This window comes from Anomaloglossus baeobatrachus, chromosome 2 (genome assembly GCF_048569485.1).
Source record: "Anomaloglossus baeobatrachus isolate aAnoBae1 chromosome 2, aAnoBae1.hap1, whole genome shotgun sequence".
Lineage (NCBI taxonomy): Eukaryota > Metazoa > Chordata > Amphibia > Anura > Aromobatidae > Anomaloglossus > Anomaloglossus baeobatrachus.
In genome coordinates this window covers 264704975-264722910 of record NC_134354.1, presented here as the reverse complement: position 1 = coordinate 264722910, position 17936 = coordinate 264704975, and positions in this window count along the sequence as shown.

The following is a 17936-nucleotide window of genomic DNA, read 5'->3' as shown; positions in this document are numbered from 1 at the left end:
ATCTGGCAGCACTAATGCAGCCCCAAACCATAACACTCCTACCATCATGCTTGACTGTAGGCAGGACACACTTATCTTTGTAATCCTCACCTGGTTGTCACCACACATGCTTGACACCATCGGAACCAAATAAGTTTGGTCTGATGAGACCAAGATAGAGGACGTGGTTTCAGTAATCCATGTCCTTAGTCTGCTTGTGTTCAGCAAACTGTTTGCCTGCTTTCTTGTGCAATATCTTTAAAAAAGGCTTCCTTCTTCGATGACAGCCATGCAGATCAATTTGTTGTAGTGTGCAGCACATGGTGTGAACAAAGACAGGCTGACCCACCACCCCTGTAACCTCTGCAGCAATGAAGGAGAGCACAGATGCGTTTATTTTTAAAAGTTAAAGTATGGATATGATGTTCAGCACATGCACTTATTTTCTTTGATCTACCGTGACGAGACCTGTTTGGAGTGGAACCTGTCTTTTTAAACTGCTATATGGTCTTGCCCTCCATGCTGCAGCTCATTTTCAGGGTGTTGTCAGTCTTCTTATAGGCCATGTTTGTGTAGAGCAACTATTCTTCTTTTCAGATGCTTGGAGAATTCCTTCCCATGAGGTGCCAAGTTGAACTTCCAGTGCCCAGTATTAGAGAGTGTGTGAGCGATAATACCAAATATAACACACTTTCTCCCCATTCACATCTGAGATCTTGTAACTAGAGTTGAGCGCGGTTCGCGGTTCGAGGTTCTCCAGTTCGCGGCTCGAGTGATTTTGGGGGCTGTTCTAGATCGAACTAAAACTCTAACTTTTTTGCTAAAGCTCGATAGTTCTAGATACGTTCGAGAACGGTTCTAGCAGCAAAAAAAACAGCTAATTCCTAGCTGGCTTTCCGCTGTAATAGTGTAAGTCACTCTGTGACTCACACTATTATGACATTTCAGTGTATAGTGTGCGGGAACAGCGCATACAGATCACTGCAGTATGTATAATGGCGATCGCCACTTTTTTTTTTTTTCCTTGTCTTCCTTCCCTAAGCGCGCGAGTGTAGTGGGGTGGGCCAGCATGTCAGCCAATCCCAGACACACACACAGCTAAGTGGACTTTTAGCCAGAGAAGCAACGGCATGTGTGATAGGATGTCCATGTCACATGTCCCTGAATTATAAAACCGGACATTTTCCTCCAGCACGCCATTATCTGCCTTCTGCGTCCTTGGTGTCAGACATCACTGGCGCAGCTCCTATTGCCGATACTGCTGTATACGCTCCATACACAGCGCTGGACAGCTTGGGGATAGCACTTTCTATCAGTCCTTTTAAGGGCTCATACCGGCAGGGTCAGAGCCATAGGTGACAGGTCCGTGAAAACAGAGTTTAACAGCTACACAAGATGACAGCGTTTGTGTAGCTAAGGTCAGGGATTTCCTCGCTGCATTTCCCCATTAGGAGGGATAGAAAGGCAGGCTTCCTTTCCTCTACCCAGAGACCACAACCCTGCCACTGTACCCTCCTGCCCTTTGCACACTCAAACTCATTGTTACTAAGCCATTATACTAGCAAACACTGAGTGAACTTAGTGGCATCCTAAACGTGGCTGTTGGACTGCTGTATTGCCCCAGTAGTGCAAAGATATTTGCAGCACGTCTGCCTGCATTGCACACTAAAACTCATTGTTACTAAGCCATTATACTAGCAATTTATGCTGCCAGTTTAAGGGCCGTAGTTGCATTGTCAGGGATAATTATTCTTTATTATTCTGCTGTTAATAAAGCTAGACCACCGCTGCAATCTACACCACCTCTCAATTTTTACTACAACATTTTAAGTGCACAATCTTGTCGCAATCAACATGAGTGGCAAAATGACAGATGCTGGTGGAAAGGGGAAAGGGGAAGAGGCGTGTTGGAAAAGGGAAAAAAGGGTTTGTCCGTGGGGAAGGTGGCAAAGATCCATTAACATCTGCTGAAGATAGACCATCTACCAGCAAAAGTAAGATGTCTACTACTTACCGTGGACAATCCGATGTGCTCCCTTTTTTACGGACACGAACAACAGGAACAAAGGTAGATGATGGCCAAAAAAGGAAAATGCTTGAATGGATCTCAAGTGGTCCAACAAGTGCCCTCTCAGCCACCTCAACTACCGCTTCCAAAAAACACCAGTCCTCTGAGTTGTCATCCCAATCAAACTTGCTTTCTCCCAGCTCTGAAGTCTCCATCAGCCCTGCACAGTATGGTGGAACTGAGATGGCTGAGTCTGCAGAGCAGTTCAGTCACACTATAGCCTGGGAATCAGAGGTCTGCTCCCAAGCTACAGTGAGTACAGACCAGGAAATGGTCTGCAGTGATGCCCAGAACCTTTGTGACTCTGATTCAGGCCGTGATGACCAAGTTTCTGAGCATAATGTTGACCCTTTGTCACAAACTGTAACACCTGTGGTTATAGACAATGAGGAAGATACTGATGACGATGAGACGCAGATACCAGATTGTGATGACAACTTAAATATTCGGTCAGGGCAATAAGAGGCTCGGTCTGAGGGTGAGGGGAGTGCAAACACAACAATTGATGAGGAAGTTCTAGATCCCACCTACTGTCAACCCACAGTCAGGTACTCGAGGAGGTCAACAGAGGTGGTGGAGGAGGATGCAACCGACGACGAAGTTACCTTGCGCCTTCCTGGACAGAGTCGGGGCACTGGTAGCACGTCTACAACTGCATCATCAGCCACCACTCTGCCTCTGAGCACTAGTCGGGGGGGCTGAGCAGGTCGCATGCCCTCTAAGCCTTGCCTAGCCTGGTCCTTTTTTGACATAGAAAAAGATCGCCCAAATTATGTGATGTGTAAAATTTGTCGTGATTCTGTTAGTAGAGGTCAAAACCTCAGCAGTTTGACAACTTCTTCCATGAATCGTCACATGAATAAATATCATAGGTCCCAGTGGGAAGCTCACCGTGCTGCAATGCGGCCTAGCGGAGCGAACCATCCACGGCCTGCCCCTTCCAGTGCATCCGCACGCTCTTCATCTTCTAGGACTGTGGGGACAGCTGTCACACCTGGTTTTCCACACACAACTTCTACCACTGTAACCGCAACAGGCAGTTTGCTTGGTAGGTCGTCAGTTGGTTTGGAAGGGGAAACAAGTGCGTGTGTACAGCTCTCTCAGACATCGATAGCACCAACGTTGGATGAAGGCAACATCATGTCTCCGACTGCACTTTCCTCACAAACCTGCATTTTTTGCAGGGACACCCTACTCAACACCGTCTACACACAGCAGCCAGATCTCTGTCCCTCAGACGTGGACAAATAAAAGGCCATTTCCTGCGACCCATGACAAAGCTAAGAGGTTGACTTTATCCCTCTGTAAGCTCTTGGCTACCGAAATGCTGCCTTTCCGCCTGGTGGACACACAGGATTTTAGAGACCTTATGTCTGTCACTGTGCCCCAGTACCAGATGCCCAGTCGCCACTCTAAGAAAGGTGTGCCCGCGCTACACCAGCATGTCGCACACAACATCACCGCTTCCTTGAGAAACTCTGTGTGTGAAAGGGTGCATTTTACCACCGATATTTTGACCAGTAAGCATGGACAGGGACGTTACATGTTGCTGACTGGGCACTGGGTAACTATGGTGATAGATGGTGAAGGGTCTGCTGCACAAGTCTTGCCGTCCCCACGACTTGTGTGTCAATCCTCTGTCTGTCCAAGTTCCGCCACTGCTTCTGCCTCCTCCACCTCATCTGGGCCCTCCACCTCCGCCCCAAGCCTGCCTGCTCAGGCCACCAGCGTTCTCACTGCGCAGAAGGAATCACGCACCCCTCATTACTATGCTGGCAGCAGAGCGCAACGGCATCAGGTGGTCTTTAGCTTCACATGTCTTGGGAATAAGAGTCACACAGCTGAGGAGTTGTGGTCAGCTCTGCGGTCCGAGTTTAATAAATGGTTGTCTCCACTCAACCTGCAGCCTGGTAAGGCCGTGTGCGACAATGCTGCAAACCTGGGTGCGGCCCTTCGCCTGGGCAAGGTGACACACGTACCTTGTATGGCTCACGTGTTGAACCTTGTTGTCCAGCAATTTTTAACACACTATCCCGGCCTAGATGACCTTATGACCAGGGCACGAAAACTGTCTGCTCACTTCCGCCGTTCAAGCGCCGCAGCTGAGCGACTTGCATCGCTCCAGAAGTCTTTCGGCCTGCCGGTTCATCGCCTGAAATGCGATGTGCCGACACGCTGGAATTCGACTCTCCACATGTTACAGCGACTGTGGCAGCACTGCCGAGCCCTGGTGCAATACGTCATGACGTATAGCCTGGGCCAACGAGATGCAGTGGTGGGGCAAATCACCCTGATGGAGTGGTCTGAGATCAAGGACCTATGCACCCTTCTGCACAGTTTCGACATGGCGACGAATATGTTTAGCGCTGACAATGCCATTATCAGCATGACAATTCCAGTCATTTACATGATGGAGCACACGCTAAACACTATTCGGAGTCAGGGGGTGGGACAACAGGAAGGGGAGGAACTACAGGAGGATTCATATGCGCAAGACATAACAACATCTCCAAGGTCCAGATGTTCATCATCACCAACGCGGCAGGCATGGGACCATGGGGGACAGGGATCAACAAGGACGCATGGTAGCAGGCGAAATGTTGAGGAAGGTGCAGGAGAACATGAAGAAATGGAGGACGAACTGTCCATGGACATGGAAGACTCAGCGGATGAGGGAGACCTTGGTCAAATTTCAGTTGAAAGAGGTTGGTGGGAGATGTCAGAGGAAGAAAGAACGGTTAGCACCTCTATGCCACAAACACAGCGTGGACTTGGTCCGCATGGCTGCGCAAGACACATGAGTGCTTTCTTGCTGCATTACCTCCAACATGACCCTCGTATTGTCAAAATTAGAAGTGATGATGACTACTGGCTTGCCACACTATTAGATCCCCGGTACAAGTCCAAATTTTGTGACATAATTCCAGCCATAGAAAGGGACGCACGAATGCAGGAGTATCAGCAGAAGCTGTTACTCGATCTTAGCTCGGCTTTTCCACCAAACAACCGTGGAGGTGCAGGGAGTGAATCTCCCAGTTGTAACTTGACAAACATGGGACGGTCTCGTCATCTTCAACAGTCTACCCGTACCAGTAGGACTGTATCTGGTGCTGGTAACAGCAATTTTATGGAATCTTTTCATAATTTTTTTAGACCCTCCTTTGCAAGGCCAACAGAGACAACAAGTCTAACACATAGTCAACGGCTGGAGAGGATGATACAGGAGTATCTCCAAATGAACATCGATGCCATGACTTTGCAAATGGAGCCTTGCTCATTTTGGGCTTCAAATCTTGAAAAATGGCCAGAGCTCTCCACTTACGCCTTGGAGATTTTGTCGTGTCCAGCTGCCAGCGTTGTCTCTGAACGTGTCTTCAGTGCTGCTGGGTGTGTGCTGACAGATAAGCGCACGCGTCTGTCCAGTGACAATGTGGACAGACTAACGTTCATCAAAATGAACAAGTCATGGATCCACAAGGAATTTACTATCCCTGTGTCATCCTGGGGAGAGTAAATGCTTGTGGATTTGGAATGTGCTTGATGCAAATCAAAGCATCCTGTTTGCAACTAGGGCACAAGTGCTGCCACTGATGGGGTGTCTGTGTGGCCCAATTTTTTGAAAAAAGGGAGACTCCGCTTGGAGTAACCCTTGCTTACATTGTGTTTAAAAGGAGCCAAGATGAACAAGTCATGGTTCAGCAAAGACTTTGCTACCTACCCCGGTGTCATCCTGGGGACAGTTAAGAATGGCGTATTTTTGAATGTGCTTGATGCAAATCTAGCTGTGAAGTGTACAACTAGGGCACAAGTGCTGCCACTGAATGGGTGGGTGTGTGTGGGGCACAAATTTTGGAAAAAAGGGAGACTCCGCTTGGAGTAACCCTTGCTTACATTGTGTTTAAAAGGAGCCAAGATGAACAAGTCATGGTTCAGCAAAGACTTTGCTACCTACCCCGGTGTCATCCTGGGGACAGTTAAGAATGGCGTATTTTTGAATGTGCTTGATGCAAATCTAGCTGTAAAGTGTACAACTAGGGCACAAGTGCTGCGACTGAATGGGTGGGTGTGTGTGGGGCCCAATTTTTGGAAAAAAGGGAGACTCCGCTTGGAGTCACCTTGCGGTGTTTTACATGATTTTAGAAGGGCGTGCCATGCCTATATCTGTGTCTCGTCCTCTTTTTCCTTGTCCAGCTCTTTTGTTTTCGCATGAGTGTATGTCCTTGTCACTTTACCATGTGTTTGTGTTGTGTTGTGAGTTGTTTGTCACCTTTTGGACACCTTTGAGGGTGTTTTCTAGGTGTTTTTATGTGTTTGTGAATGCCTGCCATTGTTTCCTATGCGGTTCGAGTTCGGTTCGTCGAATGTTCGACGAACCGAACTTGAACGGGACCTCCGTTCGGCGAACCGACCTCGAGCCGAACCGCGACCGGTTCGCTCATCTCTACTTGTAACACTAATGAGTCCCATGACACCAAGGAGGGAAAATTTGACTATTTTCCCTTAGGGTATACTTAGTTTTGTGGCCAGCTCTTTAGACATTAATGGCTTTCAGTTGAGTTATTTAGAGGGCACAACAAATGTACACAGTTATACAAGCTAGACATAGACTACTTTACATTTTTTTCAAAAGGGTTGTCCCATGAAAAAATATAATAAAATATTTATAAAAATGACAGGGGTGCACTCACTTTTGTGATATCCTGTGCTCAATGGCAGCCAAGTGTCTCAGTGTGACAGAGATACATAGAGAATGTGCCAAGTGTTCCCCTGGAAACATTAGTTTACTGGTCATATTTGATATTTGTAACTGATGTCCAAGTGCATGTGTCCAGCTAAATATGAGACTCATGCCATACCATTTATTTTAGGCTATTAGAAGCCATGATTCTGTTTTCAGTTTTCACCTTCCTGACCAGACCAAATTTTTCTACTCAGTATATGTGGTAATATCTCTGGAATGCTTTAACATATCCCAGTGAGCCTGAGATTTTTTTCTTTGTGGCTCATACTAACCCTCCACATTTCTATTCACATTCTGTCATCTCACACATTTCTCACCCAATACTGCTACCTCCCACTTTTCTCCCCCAATCGTTCCCTCACATTTTTACTCCTATACTGTCCCTCACACATTCCCCACCATACTGTACACTCACATTTACCCCATACTGTCCCTTCACACTTTTCTCCCTCAATACTGTCATCTGACACTTTTCTCCACATTCTGTCTACGCACACTATTCCCCCATACTGTCTCTCAAACATCCCCCCCCATACTGTCACCTCACACTCCACTACATACTGTCCCCTCACACTTTTCCCTCTATACTGTCCTTACACTTTTTATACTGTCCTATTGTCCTACTGTCCGCGATAGTCCCCGCCCCCGTCGCAGCAGCGATATCTTGTGATTCCTGGCGTAGAGAACATTATCGCTACGCCAGCTTCACATGCACTCACCTGTCCTGCGACGTCGCTCTGGCCGGCGATCCGCCTCCGTCCTAAGGGGGTGGGTCGTACAACATCAGAGCGACGTCACACGGCAGGCGGCCAATCAAAGCGGAGGAGCGGAGATGAGCAGGATGTAAACATCCCGCCCACCTTCTTCCTTCCGTAAAGCCGCCGGCGGCAGGTAAGGTGATTTTCCTCGCTCCTGCGGCTTCACACACAGCGATGTGTGCTGCCGCAGGAACGAGGAACAACATCGTACATGTCGTGGCAGCATAATTTTGAAAAAGTCGGAGCCTACACCGATGATACGATAATGACGCTTTTGCGCTCGTTAATCGTATCATCTAGGATTTACACACTACGATGTCGAAAGTGACGCCGGAAGTGCGTCACTTTCGATTTGACCCCACCGACATCGCACGTGCTATGTTGCAACGTGCAAAGCCGCCCTTACACTTCCCCATGCTGTCTCCTCAAACTTTCCCTGCTTAGGGTATCCTCATACATTTTTTCCTCTCATACCATCTTTTTACACATTTCACCCAATATTGTCCCGTCACACTTTTCTCTCATATACTTTTCTCTCAAAATGTTCTCCCCTATACTGTCAAAACTCCTCTTTATCTTAGGCTCCATAGAATATCTTACCTTACCAATGACAATCCTCCGCTGCAGCGCAGAAGTGATGTCAGCAATGTGATGAGGTGATCATTAGTGATGAGTGAATATATTCAGCACTATATGTTATTCTCACTAATATTAAGATATTCGGGATATTCATGACTCATTTAATATTTTGGTATTCGTCTTATGAGTTTCAAGCCTCCTGATTGGCACCTGATTTTCAGCCACTAAACATGTGAGGATTGCATGCCAATCACAGTAATGCCGTAGCCATCTTTGCTTCTGGCATTACTGTGATTGACAGGGGCAATTAAAAAAAAATGAAGCGTGGTCTCACGGCTATTTGTGATAACCAGTGCAGGCAAAGTAGACAGCTGTGGGTTGCAGCCCCCAGCTGTGTGCTTTATCTTGGCTGGTTATGAAAAATAGAGGCTCTCCCCTGATGGTTTTTATTTTTTTTTATTTAAATAATAAAAAACAACATGGGCTCCTGCCCATTTTTCATAACCAGCGCAGATAACATAGACAGCTGGAGACTGGTATTCTCAGGCTGCGAAGGTCCATAGTTATTGTGCCATCTCCAGTCTAAAAATAGTAGCCTGCAGTCACCCTACAATTGGCACATCCATTAGATGCACCAATTGTGGTGTTTTACTTAGCTCATCCAGATTGCCCTGGTGCGGTGGCAATCAGGGTAATTAATATATGCGGTCGATGTCAGATGGGATTTGTCAAAAATCACAGTTGCCCTCAAGCCCTCGGTTGGTAATGGAGAGGCGTCTATGTGACTCCCCCCCCCCATTACCAACCCTGTAAATAAAAAGAATTAAAAAAACAAAAACAGAAAAATCCTTTATTTTAAATAATATTAATTAAAAAAAAAAACACTTTCACCAATTTTTTAACTCCATAAAACACATAGAATACAGCTGGGGCTTCAGCCCACAGCTGCATACTTTACCTGCGCTGGTACAGCGCACAATAGGCACAAATAGGCAGAGGACTGCACGTCAAAGTGGTGTACTACTCTGAAACTCAAGTCACTTCTGGTAACAATGTTGTCAGAGATGGATCCAGGCATTTTCCTCCTGCTGTTCCCATTAAATTTGAGCACTTTTCCATTAATTTCAGCATTTTTACAGCCCCACCAGATATGCAGGGAGAGTCCAGCAGAAAATTATTTGAGTTTCCCATTAGATTCATTATTCATCATGAATACATCAATAGTAGGAAATATTCAAGATGAATAGCCGAACCCGAATATTTTAGTATTCGCCCATCACTAGTGATCATGTCACCTCATCACACTGCTGATATGCCCTGGCCCCAGAAGTGCCAGCCGTCAGGGCTTCATTTGTACTTGTGCATGAAAGACATGAGTATCATTGAGTGATGGAGCTGTCATTTTTCATATTCTCCTAGCCAGTTTACTTTGACAATCAACTTGGAGAAAGGGCAAATCTCACACTGTGAAGGCATCAAAATGCCACCTGAGAGTAACCTCAGTCCAACGTATTAGATAGCTCGATGGTGCCTCCTTACTGGCTATACCCAAGACAAATAAACCCAACTGCCATCCTATATATGCCACTGCCCTCACACACATTCCCTGCTGTACTGTCCCCTCGCCTTTCCCCCCTATATTGTCCCTGTTATGAAGATAAATACTCTCACACACAGAAAAGGGGAAGACTTAAGGCTGCTTTCACACTACGTTTTTTTAATATGCGTTATGAACATTTTTTTGCTGCAAAAGCGGATCCTGTTTTTCTAAATGAAAACGCATGCAAACGCAAGTGTTATTTTACAGGATCCTGCCACTTGAAGTTTATGGGCGGGCATTGGAGTCATGTGATCGGGAGTCAGTGGAGCTGAACGTGACAGACTGGAAATTCAGATGCCGCTGGGGAAAAAAAGAGAGAGAGAGAGACAAAGAGAAAGAGAGAGCGAGAAAGAAAGAGAGAGAAAGAAAGAGAGAGAGAGCGAGAAAGAGAGCGAGAAAGAAAGAGAGCGATAAAAAGAGAGTGATAGAAAGAGAGTGATAGAAAGAGAGCGAGAAAGAGAGAGCGAGAAAGAGAGAGTGATAAAGAGAGAGCGATAAAGAGAGAGCAAGAGAAAGAGAGAGCGAGAAAGAGAGAGCGAAAGAAAGAGAGAGTGAGAGAAAGAAAGAGAGAGAAAGAAACAAACTCACTCCCTGTGGTTTCTGGGCATGCTCAGTACACCAAATAGGATCCTGTTTATCAGTATACCACCGTTCACATGCGTTTGCGTGCAGTTTTGTCAGAATCCAGCGACTTACAGTATTTGGATGCAGCTCAAAGACGCTACAAGTAGCCTTTTTAAACAATGTTAAAAAACGGCAAGTCGCTGGATTCTGACAAAACTGCACGCAAACGCATGTGAACGCATGTTAACGCAAGTCCATTGCAAATGCATTGAAATGAAAACGCATTTGAACTGGATCCGCTTTTGCAGCAAAAAAACGTTCAGGACGCATATTAAAAAAAACGTAGTGTGAAAGCAGCCTAATAAAGGGAAAATACATGACAGCACCCAATTGGTCCCTGTACAGACTAGAAATACCCTAGCTGCACAACTAACAACAGCACCTTGGACCTGACTCCCTAAAAGGCTGTTGAGTGCTATCCCGTACCTCCTGAAGGACCAGAGGGGACGCTGCAACACACTGATAACAAGGGGAGAGGAAGGTATGTAGGAAGATCCAAAAACCAGAGTGAATTAAAACACATTCATATCAGGTGAAAGGAATAGGTCTTGGGAAGAAAAACAACCAGCTCTCAGCAGGAACTGAATTGATGTTTACCCAAAGGTAAGACATAAGTTAAAGGGCTGGAACTTCTACACAGCAAGTCCACCTAGAGGTATAGACAGCAAGAAGTGCAGGTAAAGGTGAACATGTATAACCCAACCCAGAATGTGATAGGGCACACCAAAACAGGAAAATGAGAAAAAACTGGAGAGGAGTGAATCAATAGGCGAGAACAAAAACAATAAGCACCATCAGCATAAAGACAGGGAAGGAAATACAATAGTCCAGAAGACAGAGGAACCGACCACACAAGAATAGGTCACTGGATCAACTCCCCAAATCGAGTCATGAAATCACCTCATACTGGCACCAGTTCAGACGGAATCCTACTAACACGCCTAAATCTATATTGAAGAAAAAGAAATTCAGCCCTTTTTCTAATAGGGTTAGTTTTTCCTCTACGGATCTGGACTCCACGGATGTGGATTCTACGGATTATAATACGGATACCTCTGAACAAAACGCATCAGCGGCTTCTACATCGATTCAGGATCCAAAAAACTTTCCAGCTCCAAAACAACAAAGAAAAAAACAAGGCGGGCCGGTATCAAACATTCCGGCAGAAAATGTTTCTTTCCCCTCGTGAAGTGTTGAAAAACATTAACCCCTGTCCAAGGTTTTTCCGTTATTAACATGTCTGCCAGCATCCTCAATCATCATGAGATCCGGGCCCTGGAAAAGGGTCTTAATTTTGTGCCTTCAGTTGATTTCAATCTTTATGAAACCATCCTCGATGTTAATCGCTTTATATGTAAATTAACTGTTAAGAGACACTTTTTCCAGGAATCTACCATTGAGGATACCTCTAATATTGAATCTGAACAGGCTCCTCTTTTTTTGTCATCCTTTCAGGAGCAGATGACCCTACAAAATTTACGGGATCTCTCACAGGATATATGTGTTTTGTCTGATGATTCTTCTATTTCCAGGAGGATTCCTAATCCTTCATATTATCCTATGGAATCCCGATGTGATCAAATGTCTGATTTCCAGACGGTAGTTGAAAAGTAATTAACTAAATTACAACATCAATCAAAATCTTCCTTTTCTAACCTATCTAAACAAGAAAAATTGGCTATACAATCATTAAAAAATAATTCTAATATTATTGTCCGTAATGCGGATAAAGGGGGCGCAGTTGTAGTACTGGGTGTCGGTTTATATGAGAGGGAGTTATGTCAAATGCTCAGTGACACCAATGTATATAAAAAACTCCATACAGATCCTGTACATGGTATCAGGAATTCTCTAGAGCAATTAATTGAGGAGGGTTTTCATATGGGACTATTTAATGAAACACAGAAGGAATTTTTTATCCCGACCTGTCCCCTGACTCCACTACTACACGCGCTCCCTAAATCCCATAAGGATATGTTTCCTCCAAAATTCCGTCCAATTGTTTCTGGAATCGCGTCAATTACGGAACATTTATCCGAATGGCTGGATGATCATTTACAGGATTTCGCTAAAGCCTCTCCTAGTCATATAATAGATAGTAAGCATGTCTTGAACATTATTTCTGGTATAAAATGGCAAAAGGAGTATAGTTGGATCTCCTGTGATGTACAGACTCTATATACATGTATCCCCCATTATTTGGCTATTTTGGCCCTTAAAAGTTCATTGGACCATTACACCATTACACATTGGTTCATTACACCAATTATTCATCTGATTTGCAGCACCTTATCCTTGAGGTAACAAACTTTCTTTTGAAAAATAATTATTTTTCATTTTTGGGGGTGTTCTATCTTCAGCTTCAAGGCTGTTCGATGGGGGCGAAATTTTCGCCCTCATTAGCATGCATTTTTTTGCACTGGTGGGAGGAACAATTCATATTTAATCTCTCCAACCCCTTTCTTTCTGATACTGCCATATACTTGAGATATCTGATGATGTCTTAATTATATGGCAGGGAGCCTCTGAAACTGTTGGTGACTTTATCAGCTATATCAGCAATAATGCACACAATCTTTCCTTCACATATCAGCATCATCTTACAAAGATCAGCTTTTTGGATATGTCCCTTTATGGTAATCACATGACGGGGGTTATTGAAAGCAAACTGTACCGTAAACCTTGTTCTGGCAACTCACTTTTACATGCCAAAAGTTGCCATCCCTGTCATGTGATCCAAAATATACCAGCGGGTGAATATGTCAGAGCTGTCAGATGTTGTACCACTGCTGCCGATTTGGCTGAAGAATTTACAATTATTGATGAGAGATTTAAAGTGAGGGGTTACTCCCAAGCTCATCTGGATCATTCCAAAAATAAAGTGAATGTCAAGGATAGGGAACAGTATCTTGACATGTCAGTGAATAAAAAGAAAAAAACTTTTAATTTTGATAAAAAAAACCCAGTGTTTTTTTCTACTAAATATAGTAGAAATTATCATCAGGTTACAAATATTATCAGGAGATTCCTCCCTATTCTTTTGTCAGATGAAACCCTATACAAAATTCTTGATCAAGGTGAGAAATTTGTGTCTAGGAAAAACGCATCTCTGGGCAGTCGATTATCCCCGGTGATCACACAGCTTCAACTCGGAGAAATGTTAATCCTAATACTAGTCTTAATTGGCTTCCAACATGTGGGTCTTACAAGTGTGGGGGTAAATCCTGTGGTCTTTGCAGATTCATGGTCGGTGCACAAACTTTTTCTTCCAATGTTAATGGAAAGATTTTTAAAATTAAGGATATGATAAATTGCGGCACCGATCATGTTATCTACTGTATTTCCTGCAGTGAATGCTGCCTTCAGTATATTGGCAGTACGACCCGTCCTTTGAGACGTAGGATTTCAGAGCATGTTTATGACTCTAATCACACTACTACTACCAGGAATCTATCGGGGGCATCACAGCATTTTTTTTCTAAACATGCTGGTAATATCGACACTTTGCAGGTGGTTGCTCTTGAGAAGGTTAGATTGCCAAAGAGAGGAGGTAATTTGAAGGAATTATTATTACGCAGAGAAACATTTTGGATTTTTGCTATGGATACACGATCTCCTCTAGGCATGAACCGCAAGAGCGATTTGCACTTTATTTATTGAATGTATCTGTAAAAAATGTTTTTCCATGATTCTCTTTTTGGTGTTTTTGGGTTTTTTTCTCTTTTCTTCCTTATCCTGGCTTCTTTACTCTCCTCCCACTTCTGTCCTCACTGGGTTCACAGCTTATTTTAATTAGTCCATTTCCATTCATTCAGTAGAGACTGACTAAGAGCCATTGGGTTCGAAATGCATCCTCTCTGACAGTTGTTTATACCCTGTTTGGACCTTTTTTTATATGGATTTTAATTTGATTTAATAAAATTTTTAGATTTTAATATCCCTTGGACTTTGTTGCTGGATTACCCTCTGTCCCCTTTGATGTCCACTCAAACTTTTCTCCCCCCATACCGTCACCCAAAACTCCCTGAATAGTGTCTCCTCACAATTTTCTTCCTTATCCTGTCTCACAAAATTCAACCATACTGGTCCCTTACAATTGCATCCTCTATACCAGGGGTGGGCAATTAATTTTCCCATGGGGCCGCATGAGAAATTGGGATTGGTTTAGAGGGCCGGACTAATATAATTAACTCAGTTCTACCCAATATACTACATTACTACACCCCCTCCATATACTACACCTGTAATAAACCCCATCACTACACCCCTATACAGGGCCGGATTATAGGCAGGGCAGGCGGGGCTGCCACCCAGGGGCCCCCACCACAAGAGCCTCCAAGGGGGCCCCCACCACCATCTGTCTTCGGCTTCCTGTGTTGGCGGCCCCCATGATCATAGCTGGCTTTAGCATCTATATGTGAGTAGTGCAGTTGCACAGTGTGACGTCCGCAAGGCTCCAGAGGGGGGCGGTGCAGGGAGACAAATGTCATTTTGATTTTCAGCTCCCTCACTGCATGTTTCCTCTCTGCCTCGGCTGTTATCTGCCTGCCCGAGAGGATTGTGGGGGCGGGAAATTCATCGTCTCTGATGTGTCACGGCCATCCTGCTGCTGTGGATGCAGCTAGAGCCTGAACCGTCCATGAGAGATGCAGGCTGTGATAGAAGGACGCGCGGGAGGTCAGCTGTGAGAGTAAGGTCACTCAGCAGGGCAGGGGGAGGGGGGTGTAGAGAGGGCTACATTGCTCTCCAAGGAACTCCAAAACAGAGCTATCAGTAAGGGGGAATAACTGTATATAGATGTGCATGAAAGGTGGAGACAGGGACATTTTATTGCAAGTGGTGTATATTTTGTTCCTGGAGTTTGGGGGTGGGGGTCATTTTACTGCAAGAGGTGAAGTGTGTATGAACGACCTACATAGGAGCTACATTGCAGTAAAGTCACTGACACCCATCATTGTTTAAAGCTACATACACCTCCTTAATTACACTATTCCCTTTTCATATAATCAGAGTTTAAGCCCCTTCCCTAGATTGTAATCTTATAATAATGCCCCTTCCCCCACTGGAGTATAATCATAGGATAACACTCCCCTCACCTGGAGAGCAATCATAAAATAATGCCCCCCCCTTCCCCTGGAATATAATAGAGTAAAACACCTCACTAATGGAGTATAATCATAAAATAACGCCCCCTCCCTAGAGTGGAGTATAATCATAGAATAATGTCCCCCATCCCTTTGACTATAATCATTATCCCCTTTTTGAGTATATTCATACACTAACTTATTGTGATATAACCGCCTCCTGGAGTATAATTACATACACCCCTTGCAGTAAAATGATGCCCCCCCGGAGTTTAATGTGTTCTTTCCATGTACATGTGCCAGACGTATTGCTGAGTGCCATTCACTGACAGCTATCAGTTTTGTTATTCATATTGACTTCATAAAATTTTGTCATAGTATTATAGTACTCAAAATTTAACTCCTTCACCCCGATTTTCCGGTTTTTTTTTTTGTTTTTTTTTCTCCCCTTCTTCTGAGAGCCGTAACTTTTTTTATTTTTCCATCAATCTTGCCATATGAGGGCTTATTTTTTGCGTGACAAATTGTACTTTTGAGTGAAATCATCAGTTTTACCATATATTGTACTAGGAAACGGGGAAAAAAATCCAAGTGCGATAAAATTGCAAAAAAAGTGCAATTGCATGATTGTTTTTGGGTTATTTTATTCACCATGTTCACTATATTGTAAAACTACCATGTCAGTATGATGCCGAGTTCATAGATACCAAAAAGGTATACTCTTACTTTTATCTAAGGGATTAAAAAATATTCAGAAGTTTGTTAAAAAAAAGAATTGTGCTTTTGGTGCCATTTTTTGAAACCCGTAGTGTTCTAATTTTTTGGGATGTGAGGCCCAGTGACTGCTAATATTTTTGCGGTTTGAGCTGGTGTTTTCAATTATACAATTTTTATGTAGTTGCTACTTTTTGATCGCCCGTTATTGGATCTTTTTAAAAATTTTGTGGCTACCCATAAACATAATTTTGGCATTTGGATTTTGTTCTCGCTACACCATTTACCGATCTGATTAATTGATTTTATATTTTTATTGGTCGGGCATTTCTGAACTCTGAGATATCAAATATGTGTATATTTTTTTAACTGTTTTATTCTCAGTGTGGCGAATGAGGCATGATTTGAACTTTTTATTTATTTTTTTACATTTTGTATTTATTTTACTAATCCCCTTGAGAGCTATAAGGATCAGCAGTCTGATCGCTTGTGCATCCCTGTTGATCAGAGCTGTACAGCTCTGATTAGCAGAAATACAGGATTCCTGTGTGAGTCAGCGCTCTATCGACTGTGACAGAAAATATGTCATGATAGCAACAATGGTCATTACATGGCCTGCCGCTACCATAGCAACCATCGACTTCCCGTGATCGTGTCAAGGGGCCACCGATGGCGGCAGGGAACAGCGCGATCCTCGATCTTTCTGTGTGTAAGTGGACAGTTGTGAGTTATCCTGGACTGTGTGTGTATTGTAGTACTGGAAATCTGAATGTGGTAGAACAGGATAAGACACATGCTCATTGGATTTATATCTAAATGCTACAGTTCGCGCTCTACTGTTATGGCTAAAAATGTTAACGTTTATGGGGCCCCCACCAGATTTTCTGCCCAGGGGCCCCCACCAACCTTAATCCGGCCCTGCCCCTATATACTACACCTGTAATAAACTACACCACTAAACCCCCCCTATACTACACCTGTAGTATACTACACCCCCTCTATATACCTGTAATATACTACATCTCTTCATCCCCATATACTACACCTGTAATATACTACACCACTACACCCCCATATACACCTGTATTATACTGTACTACACCACTATATAATACACCTGCGATATACTAAATCACTACACCCCTATATACTACACCTGTAATAAACTACATCACTACACCTCATATACTACACCTGTAATATAGTACACCCCCAGATAATACACCTGTAATATACTACACCCCCATATAATACACCTGTAATATACGACACCTTCCTATAGCACACCTGTAATATACTACACCCCCATATAATACACCTGTAATATACGACACTTTCCTATAGTACACCTGTTATACTACACCCCCATATAATACACCTGTAATATACTACACCTCCATATAGTACACCTGTAATATACTACACCTCCATATAGTACACCTGTAATATACTACACCTCCATATAGCACACCTGTAATATATTACACCTCCATATAGCACACCTGTAATATACTACACCTCCATATAGTACACCTGTAATATACTACACCTCCATATAGTACACCTGTAATATACTACACCTCCATATAGCACACCTGTAATATATTACACCTCCATATAGCACACCTGTAATATACTACACCTCCATATAGTACACCTGTAATATACTACACCTCCATATAGTACACCTGTAATATACTACATCACTATACCCCCATATACTACACCACTATATACAACACCCCCATATACTACACCCCTATATACTATACCTGTAATAAAACTACAT